The sequence below is a fragment of the Dipodomys spectabilis genome, unplaced genomic scaffold (genome assembly GCF_019054845.1).
Source record: "Dipodomys spectabilis isolate Male_0828 unplaced genomic scaffold, ASM1905484v1 ptg000085l, whole genome shotgun sequence".
NCBI lineage: Eukaryota > Metazoa > Chordata > Mammalia > Rodentia > Heteromyidae > Dipodomys > Dipodomys spectabilis.
Genome location: NW_024870762.1, coordinates 7,135,034 through 7,141,823, shown reverse-complemented (window position 1 = coordinate 7,141,823; position 6,790 = coordinate 7,135,034). Strand labels below are relative to the sequence as shown.

At 37.3% G+C, this 6,790-nt stretch overlaps 1 pseudogene; it reads left to right on the top strand.

The window, feature by feature from the left end:
• The first annotated feature begins 5,378 nt into the window (after positions 1–5,378).
• LOC122111492 lies at positions 5,379–6,293 on the top strand (annotated as a pseudogene).
• Positions 6,294–6,790: the final 497 nt, after the last annotated feature.

The window sequence follows — 6,790 nt, the reverse complement described above, 5'->3', positions numbered from 1 at the left end:
GACTGTTGCTGGTGAAAGTACAGACTTGAATTTTGTTATTACATGTCTGCAGTGGTTAACCTATTCAGTTAGGTAAAATGAAGGGAGTTGAGAGATTTTTTTTTTCCTTTGTGATATCACGCCACCAAAATGAGTTGATATGGGTGAAAGCTTAAAAATGAATAATCAAAGAAAAATACTGCTTCTGTAATGTCTCCAAATTTATTTCACGAAAGAAACAGGATCCCACAGAATCTAACATAATCAATCTATCAGGGAAAAAGAAAACTAGCCACTGATCTCATATAGAATGGAAGAAGAATAAAAATGAATGAATAACTGATTATAAAAAAGCTGCTCTAGAATCACCTCTACTCACTTACCACAAGTTCAGTTCTTTTTTCTATGATCTGCTTGTCTGTCCCAGGTACTGCTTAGATTTAGGAGTTGATTTAGGTGAGCTCAGAACTCCAGGGGCTCGAGGTGGATCACCTTGGTTTGCACTGAAAAAAAATATTGTTATTCTTTAAGTTCTATTCTCCAAAAAGAGCCTAAGTTTTGCAACTTAACCCTTTGTTATAAAAGGGAATAAGCAGGTGAAAGGAAATGATCTCTTTGAATACATTCAGAACTTTAAAAACAAGACACAATAATTGATTCCAAAGCCATCACAAAGTATGATATTTACTACTGCTCTGAAGATTGTGAGCTGTAAGTGGTCATATAATTTTACATTTATGCTATTAATTTACTGTATTTATTTCCATTAAAATGTGAAGATACATATTTTTGTGATTTGAATTATGATGTAAAATATATTTCTTACTATAGACAGTGGTAAATAATTTGAAAAACACTGGTGTAGTAAAAAAGAAAAAGGATATGACATCTGAACAAAAACTTGGATCTAGTTCATCAACAATTGTTAATAGGCATTGCACAAATATTCAGAACGCCCTTATTGACCTTGCTGTGAGAATTAATTAGTGCAGTATACGTTGCCACACCTTCATAAGAGCAGTGCTTAATGTTGAGTTTGATATTTTCACAAAATAAAATGTCATATTTATTTTGTATCTATATAAGCAAGGCATTTTTCTTCAGGTTGGCCCGTCTCATCCTCATAAAAAAAAATCTCAAAGGACTGAATTTTTAATCTTCCATTTCCTTAAATTACTTAGATCATCTGACTGGACTCTTGTTGATGCCTTTAAAATTTTTATATCAGCACACATTTATCTTGAGAGAAATTCCCAGTAACGTAAACAGTACTCCAATATGACTTTTGAAAATCTGATTTATATTTTAAATTCTATATGATGGCCATTAGTATTAAAAAGTATCAACTTATTTACCCATTTTCTAATATGCAATTTTCCTAAAGAAATCATAACACACATGAAGTTGTCGCAAGATTAACTCCTACAAACTGAATAAATAATTTCCACCAATACGTAATGCCTACCTTACACAATATTGATGTTCCATAGTGGTATCACATTCTTCTTATTATAATGACTGTTGATCTTTGCATCTGAATTCAGTATCAATTGGAAGATTATATATCCTCCCTTTATTTGATAGCTTTGTGCAATATCATAGATCCTTTCTTACATAATGTAGCTCCTTACTTTAAATGAGGGAAACATTTTCTCCTTCAATAATAGTTAAGGGACTTTTCTCTTTTTATAAAGCTGTGGGAGTTTTATCTCCATATAGTTAATAAATCTCAGTGGAAATTTCTCAGCAAGAGACACTATAGAAATTCCCTAGTGGATATAATTCCCTCTAACATTCTTATACCAAAAATTGAAATGAAAAAATATTGACACTTGTGGAGATTGAGTTTAGGTTGAAAAGACTTTTAGAAATCTCCATATAACAAAAAAAAACATGGGCAGAAAATTTTCTTACATCACCAGAGAAAAATTAAGAAACTTATTTTTGGTGTCAATATCCATTTTACATATGTATGCATATATATGTATATATAGTTTTTCTCAAGGGATTATTCTTAAGAGTCCAGATATGCTAATAGTATAGTAAACCTGGTTCTACATACATATGGTGAGGCAGTCATTTTACAATATGATTTTTGTTTTGTTTTGTTTTGCTTTGGTACTGCAGTTTTGAACTCAGGGCTTTGTGCTTGCAAGGATTCTACTTAAGCCAACAATATGATTTTATTTTTAAAATAGGAAACCACGGGTGACTCTCCCATCACTTCTGTCTCCCTTTTTCTTAGCTTCTAGGCAGCATGACTGGAATGCATTCTTCACACAGGGAGGAGAGGAAAGGAAGCTGGTGAAGTTAGAGGGGGCAAAGAATTCAAAGAGTAAAGGATGTATTAAATGGTGTGTTACTATACCTTGCCACAATAACTACACAATGAAAGGGAATCCTAATCTTTCTTACAAAAACTCAAAAACATGGGAGAAAATGCATCACCCATCATTACTATTTGTATTTCTCTGCTATATTTCTTTTTTTGGGGGGAGGGGTCCGATTGTGGGGCCTGAACTCTGGGCCTGGGCGCTGTCCCTCAGCTCTTCAGCTCAAGGCTAGAGCTCTACCACTTGAGCCACAGCGCCACTTCTGGCTTTTTTCTTTTTGCTTATGTGGTGCTGAGGAATCGAACCCAGGGCCTCATGCATGCAAGGCAAGCGCTCTACCACTGAGCCACCTTCCCAGCCCTCTCTGCGGTATTTTGTGCAGTTGTTAGAATAGAAAGCTCTTTCTTTTGTTATTTATATTTATTTTTTTAATTTTTATTTTTTTATTGTGAAAATACTGTACAGAGGGGTTACAATTACATGGGCAAGATAAAGAGTACATTTCTTATCAAGCATTGTAGCCTCCTCCTTTGTTTCCCCTTCCCATCCCTTCCAATCCTCCCCCCCCACCCCCCCCCCACTCAATCCTCCCCGCTCCCCCTCCCCCACACACAGCAAAGTTGTAAAGTTCGTTTTCGACATAACAACTTGTACTTCTCATTGTTGCAATGAGTCCATCTGTATCCCTATTTAAACGACTTGTTTTTCTCCTTCCCCTCCACAAACTATACCAACATCAAACACAGTGAAAGCAGAGGTTATATTGTGGAGGAGGGACATACAAAGCAACAAAGAAATAAGCTTATAAATGTGTTAGAAACAATCACATGAAAGAAAAAAAAAGCATTTGAATACATATCTTAGGGTTCATTTCCCTAACATCACCTTATCTGACCTTTCCTGCTTGACTCAGACATATACTAGATATTGCAAATAAGGGAAACTATGGGACCTATGTTTCTTTGGGCCTGGCTTACTTTACTTGATATAATTTTTTCCAAGCCTTCCCATTTCCTAACAAATGGGGCAATGTCATTCTTTCTGATGGAGGCATAGAATTTCATTGTGTATATATACTAAATTTTCTTGATCCATTCATCTACTGAGTGGCACCTGAGTTGATCCCTTATCTTGGATATGGTAAACAATACAGCAAGGAACATGGTTGTGCTGGTAGGTTTAGTCTGGTGTTGTTTGTAGTCTGCTGAATAAATGTCCAGGAGTGGGATTGCTGGGTTATAGGGCAGTTCTATGTTTGTTTAGTCTTTTTTTTTTTTTTTTTTTGGTCTGTCATGGGGCTTGAATGCTGCGGCTTGGGCGCTGTCCCTGCACTCTTTAGCTCAAGGAGAGCACTCTACCATTTGAGCCACACACCACTTTGGTTTTCTAGTGATTTATTGGAGATAAGAGTCTCAGGGACTTTCTTTCACGGGCTGGCTTTTAAGGAGATCCTCAGATCTCAGCCTCTGGAATAGCTAGGATTACAGGCCTGAGCCACCGGCGCCTGGCTCTATGTTTAGTCTTATAAGGAACTGAAGTTTTCTCTTGGGATCACAGTCTTTACTTTCACTCAAAGGTTAGAAAACAAACAGGGTGACTATTCAAAAACAAGTCACATATTTAAATGTAGTTAAAAAAAAAGAATCCACTACACTCTTGTTAGATTTGTCCTCTCCCTTAGCCATGAATCAGACTATTTTGTTTCAGGGTTGTACCATCTTTCAGGTATCTGTATCTTAAGTCCAGGGACAAAATTTTACATGAACTCTGTACCCTACTAGAAGAAGCAAATTCGGTAAGGATGAAATATTCTAGTCCAAAGCCTGGCACTAGTGGCTCATACCTGTAATCTTAGCTACTCAGAAGGTTGAGATCTGAGGATAAAAGTTCTAAGCCATTAGGAAGGTCTGTGAGACTTTTATCTCCAATTTAACCACCAGAAAAAAAACAGGAAGTGGTGCTGTGGCTCAAGTGGCAGTCCCTACTTTAACTGCAAATATTTTCCAGTGGTATCACAAAGTTTGTTTATATTTTTCCAAGTGCAAGTACAGACATTTAGATATCACACCTTATTGATTTCCTCTAAGCTGAACTAATTCAGAGTTCCTCTGTCTTTATGGATCTTGGCAATTTGAAGAATATAGGCAAGGTATCTAGCCTCAATATGAATTTGTCTCATATCTCTTCATTATTAAAATTAGTCTGCAAAGTTTTTGCAGGCATGTCACTTTAGTGGCATCATGGCCTATTGAGAGCATCATGTGAACAGCCATATATCATTCATCTGTCTCCACAAGTGATGCTGATATCTAGCACATGGCACTGACCAGTGCTAGTGCCGAACATCCACTGGGTTTGATGGTGATCACCCAGGCCTTCAAGCGAAACTTCTACTACTTTTCACTTTGGAAATAACAAATTGTGGAGAGAATGATTTAGACTTTACAAATAACTGTATACTCATTTAATTTTTAGCCACTAATTTTACCTCCAATTATATCTTTCTAGTGTTACCATTCCTATTTCTGTGTATGTATTCTGGTCCTGGCCCTTCAACTCAAGACCTCGGATGCTGTTACTGAGCTTTTTTTTCTCAAGACCAGACTCTACCATTGGAGCCTCTTCCAGAGGCTCTTGGAAGCAAGAGTCTCACAGACTCTACTGTCTGGGCTGGCTTCAAACCATGATACTCAGATCTCAGCTTCCTGAATAGCTAGGATTACCGGTGTGAGCCGCTGGTGCTCAGCACCACTACTCCTTTTACACTTATTAATTTGGATATTAGTGTATGAAACAGTTTTTGTTTCCATCATTCTTTTTTTCCTTTCATATTTTATTTTAGTATATCTTTTCCTTTTATATTTTATTTTAGTATAACCTTGAAGATTCTGTTTGATATAGGAAATTCATTTTATTAATGTCAAAATTCCTCTAGAATTGAATAGTGATAGGCCCTTAAATTTGGCATTGTATAAGTTAATATATCTCTATGAAGTTTAGAGCATTTCCTTCCTTTTTATGAGTTTATGCTATTCATTTTCCTCAGGCAACAGAAAACCTACAATAATGGATAATAGCAATGTTACTTCTCAAAGCTCCTTTATCCTCCTGGGTTTTTCTAACCTGACTCACCTGGAAATAGTTCTCTTTGGGATTATCTTGATCTTTTACTTGCTGACACTGATAGGCAAACTGTTCATCATCATCCTGTCTTAGTTGGGATCCCACCTCCACACTCCCATGTGCTTCTTCCTCTTAAACCTCTCTGTTCTGGATCTCTGCTACACCACCAGCTCCATCGCCCAGTTCAACCTCTGGGGCCCAGACAAGACCATTTCTTATGCTGGCTGCATGGTTCAACTCTACTTTGTCCTTGCCCTGGGGAGCACAGAATGTGTCTTATTGATGGTGATGTCCTATGACCACTAAGCAGCTGTGTACAAACCCTTGCATTACACTGTCCTAATGCACTCTAGCTTCTGCCCCTGGTTGACCATGGCCTCCTGGGTAAGTGGCTTTACCAACTCAGCACTGAATTCCCTCTTTACCTTCTGGGTGCCCCTGTGTGGACATTGTCAAGTGGATCATTTCTTTTGTGAAGTTCCTGCACTGTTGCAATTAGCATGTGTAGATATTTATGCTAATGAGTTGACCCTCATGATTATGAACACTATTTTAATTTTCATACCACTCACCCTCATTCTGACATCCTATGGTGCAATTGACTGAGCCATACTGAGAATTCAATCAGCCAGTGGGCGTCAGAAAGTCTTTGGGACATGGGGAGCCCATCTCATGGTGGTGTCCCTCTTTTACATTCCAGGAATGTGTATACATCTCCAATCTCCAACTGAAAATTCTCAAGAACGAGGCAAGTTCATTGCCCTGTTTTACACGGTTGTCACACCTAGCCTCAACCCTCTCATCTACACCCTCAGAAACAAAGGTGTGAAAGGGGAAGTAAGGGGACTGATGGGGTAAGAGTAGGCTGTGTGTCTGTGACATTAACTGCCCAATGGTGAACCTCTTCACCAATGGGTCATTAGCCCGTCCATTGTCAATCTCCCTTTCTGTTACCTTTCTGACTCATTACACATATGCTTTCACAATGTTTCAGAGTTCTTTCTAATGGATATAAATAAAACACAGACTGCTCAAATACTTATACATTCCTTATGGAACAGTGAAATTATCACTATAAAACCCTCTATATTTTTGTTTTGTTTCATTCTTTCTAGGGGAAATAAGTTTGTATCTTGGTTTATTTAAATATATGGTGAAATAGCTGAAATATTTGTTAGGATACTGTTTTTTTAGTAAATTAGTAAATATTGAGAGGGAGTTTGGTCCATATTCTTCTCCTATGGAGAGTAAGAAAATAAGTCTAAACTTGCAGCAAAACACCTTTGAAGAATTTAGCAGAAGTAATTATTTTACCTTCCTCTTTTGGTACAAGGAAGTAAGAAGTGTATAATGTA